Genomic DNA, 16349 nt, shown 5'->3' on the forward strand with positions numbered 1-16349 from the left:
TCGGCTTCCCGAGTAGCTGGGACTACAGGCATGTGGCACCGCGCCTGGCTAATTTTTGTATTTTAGTAGAGACGGGATTTCACCAGTTGGCCAGGCTGGACTTGAACTCCTGACCTCAGGTGATCCATTTGCACCAGACTCCCAAAGTGCTGGGATTACAGGTGTGAGCCACTGTGCCTGGCCTCCTTTTTTGTCTTAGATAACGACTCCGTGTTGTTCCTTGAGATGGTTTCGGGTTTATGGGAAGAGTTAGAAGAGAGTCTTGTGTGGTGTTTGAGGACTCAGGAAGATCAGGGTTCTGGGGCGATAGTTTCTAGACACGATAGATGCCTGAAAACCAGCAGGGCCTGAAAGGAGCATACCCCTGGGGAACCAGCAACTCAAATGCAGAAACTGGTAACCCACGTGAGCACCCCATCAGCAGACAAGGTCAGAAATCAGAGATCTTTATGATTTGTGAGGCAGAACAGCCAACTACATGTGCATTTGATGTAAATGCTCAGTGCCTTCAACTTTTCCCCAGTGTATCTCTGCCTTCAGGCTTCTTCCCAGTCCTCCAGGGCTTTTCTTGAACATGTGGGCTGCCCATTGCTGCCTGCACCACTCCTCATTCCAGCTGTGTTTGTCATAATAGGTTTGCCAAATAAAAAATAATTTTTGGCTGGGTGCAGTGGTTCACACCTGTAATCCCAGTTCTTTGGGAAGCCGAGGTGGATCACCTGACATCAGGAGTTCGAGACCAGCCTGGCCAACAAGGCAAAATCCTGTCTCTACTAAAAATACAAAATGAGCTGTTCGTGGTGGCATGTGCCTATAATCCTAGCTACTCAGGAGGCTGAGGCAAGAGAATCACTTGAACCCAGGAGGCGGAGGTTGTAGTGAGGCGAGATTACACCACTGCACTCCAGCCTGGGCAACAGAGCAAGACTCTGTCTCAAAACAAAAAACAAAAAACAACAAAAAAAAAGATTTTTAATCTTTTTGAGATGGGAGGGCTGGAGGGTAGAGATAGGGATTAGTGGCTTAGTATATTTACCTTTATTTAACAACTGTATTTAAAGGGAACTGATGAGAACTATGATGGAGAGTTTTCTGCAATAGAAATAAATGTAATTTTCAAAAGTTCTTCATCATTACTGAGTACACTGAAGAGGCAAATGGACTAGTGTATAGCTCAGAGTATTTCTCCAACTTAATATGTATACAAATCACCTGCAGCTCTTGTTAAATTGCAGCTTCTGTAGGTTTGGATTAAGCTTTGCTTCTACAAAAGCTCCCAAGGAACATTCATGCTGCTGGTCCTTGATCCACACATTGAGTAGCAAGGTTTTAGGGGACTTCAAATTATTAATATTATTCTATGTAATTGGAAGTTACCTGCTTCTTAAAATATATGTCATAGGTATGTATCTAATTTCTTCCGGCCTGGTAATTAAAAATTATTTCTAGGGCTGGGTGCAGTGGCTCACGCTTGTAATCCCAGCACTTTGAGAGGCTGAGGCGGGTGGATCACTAGAGCCAGGAGTTCAAGACCAGCCTGGCCAACACAGTGAAATATAATTTCTACCAAAACATACAAAAGTAAGCTGGGAGTGGTGGTGCATGCCTGTAGCTCCAGCTAGTCAGGAGGCTGAGGCAGGAGAATCACTTGAACCTGGGAGGCAGAGGCTGCAGTGAGCCGAGATCGTGCCACTGCACTCCAGCCTGGGCGACAGAGTGAGATCCTGTCTCAAAAAAAAAAAAGTATTTCCAGGCTTTATACTTTGCTGTGTATATTTGAATAATGCTAGGCTTAAGTGGTGAAATGTTGAACGGATATTACTTCCCTCCAAAAAGAAAGCTAAATGACAGCTTTTGTATCTTTAGGTACTTTTAGAGTTGTTTTCTTTTTCCCAAAGAATGGTTGATAATTCCCTCTGTCTCCCTCTATTCACATAAGACTGAAATAGAAATAGGCTTAAATTAAGGCTGCACAACTTTTATTTGCTCCTAAGGGAGAACTTACAGAATGCTGGGGTATGCACGAATCTTCATCACTTTGAAAAGAGTTATATTTTCAAAGAGAATAAATTCTAATATAATCCCTGCCCTTGAAGAATAACCCAGATTCAGAGCAGAACCCACTGATTTAGATATAGAAGTTTGGATTACTGGACCTCACAAGGATGTGGCTCCATGTAAGAATGGGAAGATGGAACTGTCACTGTCCATTGCACAGAGAGCCCCTGCTCAGTTCTCATCCTGTGAATCCTGCTGTATCTGCCTCTGGGAGCACTTTGTTCTCACGTAAAGATTCATCTTTGCCCCCAGGATAGAGGATCATTCCTGATCTCAGAGAGTTTGAGGACCTAGGAAGCCCTAGTTCAACATTGAAGTTAATAATGGCATGGTGGGCCGGGTGCGGTGGCTCACGCCTGTAATCCCAGTACTTTGGGAGGCCGAGGTGGGTGGTTTGCTTGAGCTCAAAGTTTGAGACTGGCCTGGGCAACATGGCAAAACCCCATCTCTACAAAAAATGCACTGGGCATGGTGGTGTATGCCTGTAGTACCAGTTAGTCGGGGGGCTGAGGCAGGAGAATCACTTGAACCTCGGAGGCGGAGGTTGCAGTGAGCCGAGATCATGCCACTACACTCCAGCCTGGGCAATACAGTGAGACCCTTTCTTAAAAAAAAAATTATGAGACTGTGGCCTTAGTCCTGAGGCACAGTCCACCCTTACACCCCACTTAGGGTAGGAGGATCAGAATCATATTCCAGAACATAAGCTCTCCTAAACCATGCTCCTCCAAAATGCAGGCCTCACTGAGATCTTCTCAGTCTTCTAGATTAGGAAGCTTCAACCCGTTGCCAGTGACAGAAGCCCAGCCAGCAGCCTACACAGGTTTCCCAAATTCTCTGCAGAGGCTGCCCCTGTGGAGGAATCTCTGAATTTCCCCTCTTCCTGGATCTCCTGTCCCCTTTATCTGTGTAGATGATTCTGTAATTGTTATTCCATTTTTTTTTCTTTTTTTCTTTTTGAGACGGAGTCTCGCTCTGTAGCCCAGGCTGGAGTGCAACCTCTCGGCTCACTGCAACCTCTGCTTCCCGGGTTCACACCATTCTCCTGCCTCAGCCTCCTGCAGAGTCTTGCTCTGTCGCCCAGGCTGGAGTGCAGTGGCATGATCTCTGCTCAGTGCAACCTCTGCCTCCTGGGTTCAAGCAATTATCCAGCCTCAGCCTCCCGAGTAGCGGGGACTGCAGACATGCACCACCATGCCTGGCTAATTTTTTGTATTTTAGTAGAGACGGGGTTTTACCATGTTGGCCAGGATGGTCTCGACTTCCTGACCTTGTGATCCGCCCTCCTCAGCCTCCCAAACTACTGGGATTACAGGCATGAGCCACTGTACCTGGCCTGTTATTCCATCTTACACATCCTAAAATTGGGGCCATTTGTTTGGACTGGAAGAAATTTGCCAAATTCTCTGAAAAAAGGGTTTCACTGCCAGACTTGGCTCTGTCCTTGAGCTGGCAGGAGTCAGGGTGCTCTGAGATGCCCCCTCTTTAAGGTGCAGTTCTGTTTTGGAGCTCAACTCTCCCAGTCTGATCTTCCCACTGTAATGTGTCTGACTCTGCCTGACAACATCCTGAGATGAGCCACGGGTGCGGGGGAGCAGATGTTCCTTGATGCTTCTGGTGTTCAGTGATGCTGTCACTCATTAGAAGAACTGTGTCCTAAAATTTTGAGATGAAGATGTTATTGAAAGTTTTGGGAGACTGGGCACGGTGGCTGAGCTTGTCTTCTTCACACACCATTAAACATCTCCAGAAATGATCATAGAGTACCTGTGTTTGACCATAGGCTATGTTAACTCTCTGTGAGGAAAAAAGGATTCTTTTGTGAAATACAGATATAGTCATGCAACTATCATTGGGCATTCACAGTTCATTTTACAAAAATATTTTTGGCATTTTAGATACTTTTTAGTTCCTTAAAGAAAAAGTTATGACCATTCCCATAACTCTCAGGTGGGAATCCTTCTTCTGTCAACAGTATGAAGAGGAGGTGATTAAAACATCATCTTTCATTTGATGATGCTTTACGTCTCGTTATCCTGGTGCCCTTTTCTGTGGAATAATTGGGATGGGAGAAATCAATTTGAAGGCAAATTTACAATACACTGTGAACATGTGACAATCCCTACAAGTTTTCTGGTGGTGAAATTTTAGGCAGTGTAATTGTTGGATGAGAGAGATCTTTTTGGGAAGTGAACATCCTCCAGCCCCACTGCAAAGATGATTGTCTTTTTTGCCAGATGGTAAGGCTTGTCCTAAATACCTACTCCTTGGGCTGATATCCCAGAGGAGATAAACTGACCTGAATATAAAATATAAAGCCTTTAAGAAAAGGCCAGAAGTGTTCTTAGGAAAATGACCTGAGATGGTTAATTTTATGTGTCAACTGGAATGGGCTAAGGGAGGCCCGGATATCTGGTAGAACATTATTTCTGGGTGTGTCTGTGGTGGTGTTTCTGGAAGAGGTTAGCATGTGAATTGGTGAACTGAGCAAAGAAGATGGCCCTCCCCAATGTGAGTGGGCACCATCCAATCCATTGAGGAACTGGATAGAGCAAAAAGGCAGAGAGGAAGGATGAGTTTGCTTCTGTTTGGGCTATACATCCATCTTCTCTTGCCTTTGGATTTTGGGTCTTCTGGTTCTTAGGCATTTGGACTTGGACTGAATTATGCCACTGGCTTTCTTGGTTCTCCAACTTGCAGACAATGGATCATGGGACTTCTTGGCCAATTTCTAGAATAAATCTCTCTCTCGTTCTCTGTGTTTTTGTATCTATATCTATATGTAAATAGAGTCATGCATCACTTAATGGTGGAGATACATTGTCAGAATTGCATTTTTAGGGAATTTTGTTGTTGTGTGAGTATATATATACATATATATTTATATTTTTACTTGGAAAACCGGATGTCTCAGCACCATTACTGAATATCAGTCAATTCCCCTACTTGATTTGCAATGCCAATATCAAGTGCCAAATATCAGATTTCTATATGTGCTTTATTACAATCTGATGAGACCACCATTGTATATGCAGTTAATTATTGTATGTGCACAGTTAACTGGAACATTGTTATGCAGTGCATGACTGTATATATATATGTCCTATCGTGTGTGTGTATATATATACATTATGTGTGTATATATAATGTATGTCCTATTGTGTGTGTGTATATATATATATACACAAACAATAGGATCTATCCATCTATTATCTATCAATCATCTATCCTATATATGTTTATATATCTTCTATTGGTTCTGTTTCTTTCATACTGACCAATATAATTCCATATGTCATATTTTAACATTTTAATTCCTTACAAAAAGCCCCATCACCAGATTAAAAAGTAATGATTTGTTTCTGTTGCTCATGGGTACCAGGTAAGCAGATGGCATAGTGGTTGATAACAGACTCAGAGGGTTCACTCACTGGGTTTGAAGTCCAGGTCTGAGTCTATCCAGAGATAAATCCTAAGTCACTTACTTTCAGACCCACCTGTAAAATGGGAATGCTAACAATACCTACCTCACGGGGTTCTTGTGAGGATAAATGGGGTTAATCGTACCAGGCCCTTGGAAAGTGCTGCTCATATTTTTATTTTTATTTATTTTTTCACTCCATGGAAGTCTCAATCTGAAATGGATATTTGGTAGCATCCAAATGTTTTTACGCTGCTGTTTTCTTTTTTCTTTCTATTTTATTTTATTTTATTTCGAGACAGAGTCTCGCTGTGTTACCCAGGCTGAAGTGCAATGGTGTGATCTTGGCTCACTGCAACCTCCACTTCCTGGGTTCAAGCAATTCTCCTGCCTCAGCCTCCTGAGTAGCTGGGATTACAGTCGCGTGCCACCACACCCAGGTAATTTTTGTATTTTTAGTAGAGATGGGATTTTGCCATGTTGGTCAGGCTGGTCTTGAACTCCTGACCTGAAGTTATCCGCCCACCTCGGCCTCCCAAAGTGTTGTGATTACAGGCGTGAGCCACTGCGCCTGGCGTATGCTGCTGTTTTCTAATGTCCTGACTTTCTGTGGATTTATGGCTGTACATAAATATGTCTCAGTTTAAATCTGGCTTAAAACCTTTCTTTTTCTTGATTGGGTAGCCATTTCATTGAAAAGTAATTTTTATCTTCTCTGATTTACTTCAAAGGGGAAAGCCATGAGTTCTGGGCATACATGTGCCCAGTACGCACTCAGCAAGCAGCTGAGAACGTGAGTGCGACGGTGGGTATGCCTTCTGACTTAATAATCCTTTGGATGTTTACATTCTAATGCATTCATTATCTGTGTTCAAGATGGCTTATGCTTCCAGAATAAGATGCTACCAAATCACTGTCTTGAAGAATGCTTTTGGTCTTCATACATTACATTCACTATTCTCACAGGCAAAAGTCATAATTTAGAAAAAAAGGCTACCGTATGTGTTGGAAATATGGGCTGGAGTTCCATGCCTTGTTTGTCTAGTTAATCAGACCTCTGAAAGGTCAACCTTCCTAGAGAAGTACTAATATGGTTTGGGAGGGGCTATTATTGATAGATAATGGGTTCAGGTAAGGGCATGGCTGATACGTCCATATTTATTAGAGATAGAAAGTGGAAAGAGAAATTGGAAGGAGACATTGCTGATTCAGACACACACACTTTAGGTTAAGTTTATATGTGGACAAACAAGTGACAACGAGTGGAAAGCATATGTACGTTTGCATGTGCATGGATGTGCATATAAGTATTAATAGGTAGAAAGCAAATGAACATACTGGAGATGTAGACAATTAACATGAGACGGCAGCAATCCTATCAAGGAACTGATAGTGCAGGGCAGGAAGACAGATGCAGCTGCTGTCACTCTCTTCCCTCCCTTTCTGAGCTGGCCGTCTAAGAAGTATTGCCGTGCTGAGAGGAGTTTGGGGAAGAACCAGTTTACATTTTTCCCATAAAAAAAGAGTAGAAGTAAGAATGGAAATAGGATTGAATCTCCTAAGTTGTTTTTATTATAAATTCACCTAGCCCTTAAAGAAAATGTATTTGTTATCTTGAATTATTCATAAATTGGGGAAGCATCTTTCATAAGTAGATATTTGGAGTTAAAATTGTAAACACTTATGAACTGAAGCATTTTGGTAGCCAAAGCCATGCACATTTCCAACAGTAAAAATTTGTTTTTTAGGCCGGGCACAGTGGCTCATGCCTGTAATCTCGGCACTCTGGGAGGCCGAGGCAGGTTGATCACTTGAGGTCAGGAGTTCGAGACTAGCCTGGCCAACATGGTGAAACCCCATCTTTACCAAAAATACAAAAATTAGCCAGGCGTGGTGGCACATCATGGCAGTAGTCCCAGCTACTTGGGAGGCTGAGGCAGGAGAATCGCTAGAACCCGGGAGGCGGAGGTTGCAGTGAGCTGAGATCACACTACTGCACTCCGGCCAGGGTGACAAGAGCGAAACTCCGTCTCAAAAAAAAAAATTGCTTTTTGTTTTCAAAAATACAAAAAAAAATATTTTTTAATGATCAGTGCTGTAGGGTAAGTATATTTTTTGAAGACCAAGAGCACCCTTCGTGGAGGCACTGGGTACCATGTAGTTTCCTTCTTACCTGGGAATGGAGGTTGGGGATAGGGACTAGGTTGATGGAAACTCATGAGATGTGAACCCAGGAACAAGTCAAAGAAAACAAGGTGCAACAAACAAAGAAAATCTCTGCCACGGAGCCTAGATGCTGCTCTCCAGGAGTTCCTAGACCCTCCTTAGACAAATGTCTGTAAGTAAGGGAGTGGTTGAGAAAGACAGCCAGCTTATCGCACAGTAATGGTTGTCATGCAGAGAGGAGACAGGACGGAGTCTGAGTCCATCAAGCACAGGCAAGGGGTGCCACAGGTCTCAGGAACTCTTGAAAACATCCTTGCGCTGAGGTGCACAGTAAAATATCTGACATGCATAAAAATGACTGAATCACAAAGAGAAGCTTAAATTATGCTCAAGGTCATTCACAGGTCAATGTCTTTTCATTTCGCCCACCAGACACTCATTGTTCTCCTTAGTCATGCTGCTATGAGTGCCTTCCTCCTCTTCCTTTGATCATCCTTGAGTCCCCAGAGCAGTCTTTGACATTAAGCAGAACCTTCTGGTGCCACATCAAATGGTAACATCACGGTGCTATGCACAGTGTATACAAGCACAGAACTCTCAGCCATGACTCTGCCTTCATCCCCAGGTCTCCTTCATTGCTAGCTCTGATTCGCCCTCACACTCCCTCACTAGGGGTGGGGGTGTGGAGACTTCAGGTGCCTGCCGGAGCCAGGTAGGGCTGTGTGGGGACTGGGGCAAAGTGCTCTAGGCCAGTTGTGGCTCACTTCCCATGCTGCCTGTTGTAAGTGAATGCAGGACCGGAGTCTCCAGACCTCTTCCCCAAAAGAAGCCCCCAATTTGAATTTTTATGTGAAATATCTATATTTTTTTTTTTGAGACAGAGTCTTGCTTTGTCACCCAGGCTGGAGTGCAGTGACAGGATCTTGGCTCACTGCAACCTCCACCTCCTGGGTTCAAGTGATTCTCCTGTCTCAGGCTCCCAAGTAGCTGGAATTATAGGCACCTGCCACCATGCCAGGCTAATTTTTTGGATTTTTAGTACAGATGGAGTTTCACCATGTTGGCCAGGATGGTCTCGAACTCCTGACCTTGAGTGATTCGCCTGCCTCCACCTTCCAAAGTGGTGGATTACAGGTTTGAGCCACTGCGAAGGCATGAAACTTCTAAATTTTTATACGTATGTTAATGTAATACTTAAAAATATATGGGCCAAATGTGACACTCTGTAGGACCAATCTAGCCCATAGGTTTGAGTCTGTCATATCAGCCTTATCTATCTTAAAAATTCATCCCATTTCTGAGTCTCTCCCATCCCTGACCTGTATCCAATCAAGTATGTATTAAGGACAAAGACGTGTATTAAGACATGACTTCAAGCTCGATTACAATAATAATATTATATAATCACATATTATAATATATAATAGAATAGTAATATAATCTATAATATAATGATAATATACCATAATAATAGAACCCTGGACAGCAATATATTTCTCAAAAGGATGATATAATCTTTAGTTATAAATGACATATTAGGGGAAAGAAAGTTTATACACAACTTATTTTTAAAAAGTTGAATTCGTAATGAACAAAATAAAGCTCTAGTTAGTATTCTTCAGTGGTTGGAAATCTCTCTAAACTGTTAAGACGTAGCTGGGGGCACATTGGGGATGGAAGAAAGAGAATTCTGATCAAGTAAAATGTAACTACTATCATGAGCACAGCAAACATGCATTTTAATCAAACCATGGAAGTAGGGAAGTCAGAATCGATTATATTAATCATCAGAAATATTTTATCAGCAATTTTGTTTGGTCTATCAAGTTTCTTTTTCAAAGAGAGTGATTTATTTTTAAAAATTGTATATATTTATGGTGTACAACATGATTTAGTACATCAACAGTTTCTATTGGTAAAAATCAATGTATCAGTCTCATAGTCCTTTGTGAAGTTCCTGGCTCCAAAAAACACAGAAGAGTCCCATAGCCATCCTGGTTACTAATAACTTCCTTTTATCCCCTTTGATGTATACCTCAAGAACCCCAAATTTAGCCTTGGGTAGCCCCAAATTCTCAGGCTAAGATTGTTTTGGGATCCTTTAACAGCTTTGAGTGGACGTTGTGGCATGAGCTTTATGCCAATCTAGTCTAACTGTACAGACTGGGAGAGGGTGGAGGAACTCAAAATAACCTTATTCCTAGATGTCAACCCTAGGCTACCCTGATGACTGTCCCCACCTTGAGTCACTGCGTGGCACCTGCGTGTGCCATCCCAGGAGGCCCTTGCTCACTGCTGTCACACTTTCTTGACTTGTCCTTGGATCCTTCTCAGCTTTGGGTCATCACTTCTTCACCAGCCTTGCAACTCTGGGTATTTCAAATAATTCACTATAGGCCTGAGGCAAATTTGCCATGCTCTTAGCTGAGCAGCCAGTTGTCACCTTGAGTCACAGGCTTGAGGTCACCATTGGTACTGCCACTTAAAAACTGAGATCTATGCTTCTGCTCCGGCCCCATGTTTTCTGCATAGACTTGTGTACACTTGCTGTTCTCTGCTGCATCTCAAAAACCTGAATTTTTTGTCTGTAGCGGGGCTGAGAAGTCTTGTTTTCTTATCATTACCCTATGGTACCTACCTGGAGTAAACTGCTGCATGTGGAAGTTCTGTGTGGAGGGCCTCTCATTCTGAGACAGAGTCCAGACTTGCAGAGAGCTGCTCCAAAAGCAATACTGAGTGATTTTCACAGCCTTGTAGCTTGGCTGGGGGGAGGGTGGAGCAGAAGAGCCGCTGCCGATTCCAGTTCAGCTTACGGGAGGCAATCCTCCTGTTCTCCCCTGGGAATCTTGGGTGGATACTGTGCAGGCTGTTATGCATCACACTTATTTTACCCTTAACAGTATAGCCTGGAGATCGTGCCATATGAGGGCATGTCAAACTGTCTCATATTTTTAGAGACTACGTATTATGATTTATTTAGCAATTTCCTTATTGAGAAATGCCCAAACTTTTGATCACAGACACTGTTACATCAAATGTGCCTGCACACAGGCTATTTCACCCATGTGCCAATAAATCTTTCTCAGAAACTTTCAGTTGACACAAATTAGTAAAATGCAGAAAGAAAGATGCTGTACTACTCGTAGCAGAAAGGCCATGGGACCAGGAATCAGAAGACCTGGGTTCAAGTCTCAGCTCTACTAATTTGTGAGATTTGGACTAAACAACTTGTCTGAAGCTCAATTTCCTCATAAGTAAAGTGGAAATAAAATCCCTTGCTTTGCTTTACTTATGAGGGTTTTATAACCGTTAGATCTCCAAACACCCCCCCTCGCTCCCTCCTCTCCTCTTTCGCTTCCTTCCTCCCTCCTTTCTTTCTCACCCAGTGTTCTTTCTACTCTTCCAAAACTTTAGGAAAATTCAATTTTTCATCTTCCAGAACCTACTCAGTAGCATACTCCGAAGGAGCTCTGCTCCCTTTTTGGTGTCTCTGGTGTGGGATGGGCCCACGTGCTGTCACTGTAGCTCTTATCCGTTTTCAGTAGGCCCAGAGGGACTAGACTGCCTTGAGATGGGTCTAATATGCTCACCTGAGAATGGCTGAAGGGGTGAGTTGGTGTCTGAAAACATTTCAGCAGGCAACATTCTTTGCTCCAGAAATTCTAGCAGATCCTCTTGCACTTGAAAGAAATGTGATTATTTTTATTTCAAGGGCAATCGTTGGAACTCTAATGAGCAATTTTCATACCACTGAAAAACTAATATAGGACATAATGACTCTGAGTTTGCATGTCATGGGGACAGGACTTGGGAAAAACTTTCAGTGTTTCTAAATTGGGGTGGCCCAAATCTCCCTGGTCCTCTCCATTTCACTTACACTGGTGGGAGAGAGTCACTTCAACTAAGGATTCGAAAGGAATGAAGCCCTCTTTGTGCAAAACTGTCAGTTGGGAGATCATTACGTTTCTTTTTTCTTTTTTGAGACAGAGTATTGCTCGGTCACCCAGGCTGGAGTGCAGTGCAATCTTGGCTCACTGCAACCTTCGCCTCCCAGGTTCAAGCAATTCTCCTGCCTCAGCCTCCAGAGTAGCTGGGACTACAGCCGTGCACCACCGCACCCGGCTAATTTTTATATTTTTAGTAAAGATGGGGTTTTACCACGTTGGCCAGGCTGGTTTCAAACTCCTGACCTCAAGTGTTCTGCCTCCCTTGGCCTCCCAAAGTGCTGGGATTACAGGCGTGAGCCAGCACTCCCAGCCTGGTAATTACTTTTCACAGGACAGCCCTCATCCTGCTTTATTTATTTCATGATTAACCCCTTAAAGATTTGACTTAACAAAGACAGAGCAGTTTTAGAAATTATTATGGAACTAGGTGCTTTGCTAGCCAGTACAGTTATATAAATGGATAAGATGCACTGTAGTTCCCCTTAATCAGCAGAGGATATGTTCCAAGACCCCCAGTGGGTGCCTGAAAGCAGGGATACTACCAAACTCTATGTATACTATGTTTTTGCAATCTGATAACCGAGCTGGCTAAGTGAGGAACCGGTGGGTAGCATAGACAGCTTGAAAACATAGGACAAAGGGATGAGTCATGTCCCTGGTGGGACAGAGTGGAACGGCGTGAGATTTTACACTACACAGAACGGTGTGCATGAAAATTCCAGCATAAAGACAGAAACATAACTGGAATTTCATGCACACCGTTCTGAGTGTAATTTTGTTCCACTGTGTGGAAGTTTGTTTCATACACACCATTCTCAGTGGAATTATTATTTATGTCTGGAATTTTCCATGTAATATTTTTGGATTGTTGTTGACTGTGAGTAACAGCAGAAAGTAAAAATATGGGTAAGGGGGTACTATTGTAGTTTCTTTCCAGAAACAATTTATTGTTCAGTGGAGAAGAAAGACAGACAGACAGATAATTTGTTGTTGTTTTTTCCCCAGAACAAATCCACTCAATATTCACAATAAAGCATTAAAATACTCTCGGTAGTCTGGGCAATACTGGTAACTACTTGTTCCTAGAGTTTTCAAGTTCTAGAAAGGAGAATATATCAAACCTTGCTGCTTAGCAGCTAACATGAATTGTGCAAATAATCATTTCCATATTCATTCAGCATCAGAATATGAATTACCAGGCACCAGAGATACAAATCCTTGCCCTTAAACACCTTCTAATGGCAAGGTGGAAATTGTAGCATCACAGACTCGTGTGAAAGACTGCATGCTTGTCTGTATGGTAGAGTGTCCTGTGTCAAGATCAACAAGGCTGCAAGGTTGGGAAATATTTTTCTTGTAAAGAAATGTTGCTTATAATGGTATTTGTTTTGCTTAAAGTTTGACCTAAGCCGTGACGATAACTCAGTTGGGTCACTCAGCTTTGAGATAACAAAGATCTCTGTGTTTATCTTTTACCATTGGGGAAAATTTTCTAAAAGGTTTCATCTGTCTGGAAAATGATACAGTGAGAAGGTAGAGCTATACACTGAGTAAAAACAGAGCTTGAAAGTTTTTGACAGGTGGACAGCCCTAATTATACATACTTGAATAAGGATCTTATTTATTATAAAGAGGAATGTTTTGTTTGTTTAAGGAAGACAACATGTCTTTCTTAAAACTGCCACTTCAGTGAGAGTATTAGATTGGCATTTGGTAGGAACAAGAAGTAGCAGAGTTAATTCGGTTGTCACAATTCTCTCTCACCAACATAATTAATATTGTAATAAATGAAAAACCCTTTCGTGGAATTTTTAAAAAAGGCATAATTAACGTTAGAAAGCTAACAACATCAACCTTAGTTGTGACTAAGTAGCGACTTATACAACTCATAACCATTTTGACTGAATTGACAATGATAACATAAATAAATACAAGCTAAATCTTGCAACTTTTGTTGAGGTACATAGGTTCAGGAAAAATAACCTCCATATAATGAGGAAGTAGAATGATGCCTGGAGTTTGTGCTCTTTGAAGTCACAAAAGAAGTCACAGCAAGATTAGGAATATCTCAAGATCTCCTAAACTCCAGCTCAGTGCATCCCCCATATTCACATACTTCGTATGATCGCCAAGTGATTATTTGAGCAGCTATTTGGCTCTAGATAGAAATGGAATTTTTATTGTCACAATTCATTTAAATGGTGTTGACTTTGGGTGGCGAACAAGCTGGGATCAGACCAGCTTGATAGTGTGCTTCAGGCAATGATGTCAGCAGTTGCGTGTTAAACAAATAAATTAGAGATTCCTTTAATGCCAAGTTACACAATCAGAAAGACAACAATCTGTTTCCATTTGCTTTTTACAACGTTTGTGTAACTTCAGGGCAAAACTTAGAGCAAGTCCACTGGCAAACCCGGGAGGCGGGGGCTAGTGATTATTTTCTAACATGGCAGATAAATGCGACAAACGCTCCGACGTCCGACCGTAAGTTCCTGAGCCTGGCAGTGGAATGCTCCCTACCCACAGGCCATACTCCTGGTGCGCCTGACTTCTCAGCTGTTCAGGGCTGTTTCCTGGGCAGGCTGCAGTCTGCCCTGGCCTTTTTCTGGAGTGCTGAGCAGCCATGCCTGCAGGCCCCATTACAGCACACAGCCAATTGGCCCAGGTAGGGCTGCCTCACTCCCCAGCAAGGGGGCCCAGTTGGAGCTCGAGGAGATGCTGGTCCCCAGGAAGATGTCCATCAGCCCCCTGGAGAGCTGGCTTACAGCCTGCTGCCTCCTGCCCAGACTGGATGCCCAGACCCCAGGGACTGCGGCTCCAGCCCAATTCTATGAGTGTCTCCCTAGCCAGATGGGGGAAGGGGCCAAGCAGGAGGATGAGAAGGCCTGGGATACAACTCAGATGCAGAGCAAAAACGTGCTGAAGACCCGCCAGCAGAAGATGAACCACCACAAGCACCGGAAGCTGTGAGGCCGCTGTTCCTGCGGCGGGCGCCTGAAACGGAAGCCAATCAAGCTCAAGAGAGACCCGAGGAGTATCTGGGTGAAGGCGGGTCCGAAGGAAACCCCTGGAGGCTGGCAGACCCCCAAGATCTACCTGAGGGGCAGATGAGTCTGGTACCTCCCTTCCCGCCCCGTTGCTGCTGGTGATCCATGGTAATAAGTGCTCAGAGGACTCAGCTGTTAAAATAAATAAATAAATAAAAATAAAAAAATAAAAAAAAAGAGAGAAATGCTGAGAAAAACTTCCAGCCTATTTCTTCAACCTCCAGGAAGTGTGTGAGGTGAACAGTTGGTTGTAGGGCGAAGGCTGTAAGAATCTTCATTCAAGGGACCAGTCCGCACTGACACCTGCCTCCAGATTGCAACAATTCTCTATGAAGTGTGCATTCAGCTGTATGCTATTTAGTGCTGTGTTAATTATTATTGTTGGTAATAACAACTGTCGTCTATTGAGGGGCTTTTTTTTTTTAACTTTTATTTTAGATTTGGGGGTACAAGTGATGTTCCACAGGTAAACAAGTGTCACAGGATTTGTTGTACAGATTATTTCATCACCCAGGTATTAAGCCCAGTACCCAATAGTTACCTTTTCTGCTCCTCTCGCTCCTCCCACCCTTCACACTCAAGTAGACCCCAATATCTGTCGCTTCCTTCTTTGTGTTCATGAGTTCTTATCATTTAGCTCCCACTTATAAGTGAGAACATGTGGTATTTGGTTTCCTGTTCCTCCATTAGTTTGCTAAGGATAATGGCCTCCAGCTCCATCCATGTTTCCACAAAAGACATGATCTCATTCCTTTTAATGGCTGCGTAGTATTCCGTGGTGTGTATGTACCACATTTTCTTTATCCAGTCTATCACTGATGGGCATTTAGGTTGATTCCATGTTTTTGCTATTGTGAATAGTGCTGCAATGAACATTCGCGTGCATGTGTCTTTATAGCAGAATTATTTATATTCCTCTGGGTATATGCCCAGTAATGGGATTCCTGGGTCGAATGACAGTTCTGCTTTTAGCTCTTTGAGGAATCACCATACTGCTTATGTGCCAGGCACTCATTTAGGGGCTTAAATATATTTGATTCTTCACCACTGTGGGGTCATCTAAAACATCTTTTAAAATTTCAAATATGACTTATAAACAGATCCAGAAATGGATTAAGGAGGGGGAGTAAAAAGAATAAACTTGAAAACAAGTACTCAGATAAATACCTGTACATGACTTTTCATAGAAGCATTATTCACAATAGCCAAAAGGTGAAAACAGCCTAATGTTCATCAATGGATGAATTAATAAGCAAACTTTGGTATATCTATGCAACTGAATATTATTTAGCAGTAAAGAAAAGAAGTACTGATACATGCTACAACATGGATGAACTTGGAAAACATCATTCTGAGTGAAAAAAATGCAACACGAAAGGTCTCATATTGCATGCTTTTCTTTATTACCAGTGGGTACCTGGTTTTCTTTTGGGGCAATGAAAATATTTTAGAACTAGAGAGAGGGGGTAGTTGAACAACACTGCAAATGTACCAAATGCCACTTAATTGCACACTTTAAAATTAATTGTATGTTATATGAATTTTACCTCAATAATAATAACTGGCTGGGTGTGGTGGCTCACACTTGTAATCCCAGCACTTTAGGAGGCCGAGGCCAGTGAGTCATGAGGTCAGGAGTTAGAGAACAGCTTGGCCAACATAGTGAAACTTTCAGTCTCTACTAAAAATACAAAAAAATTAGCTGGGCAT

The 16349-nt window shown here is 42.7% G+C and overlaps 1 pseudogene; it reads left to right on the forward strand.

Moving 5' to 3' along the window:
• Window positions 1-326: 326 nt before the first annotated feature.
• LOC100983448 (small ribosomal subunit protein mS38-like) lies at window positions 327-15843 on the forward strand (annotated as a pseudogene).
• The last annotated feature ends 506 nt before the right edge of the window (window positions 15844-16349 follow it).

The sequence above is a fragment of the Pan paniscus genome, chromosome 4, assembly GCF_029289425.2.
Source record: "Pan paniscus chromosome 4, NHGRI_mPanPan1-v2.0_pri, whole genome shotgun sequence".
In the NCBI taxonomy this organism is placed as follows: Eukaryota; Metazoa; Chordata; class Mammalia; order Primates; family Hominidae; genus Pan; species Pan paniscus.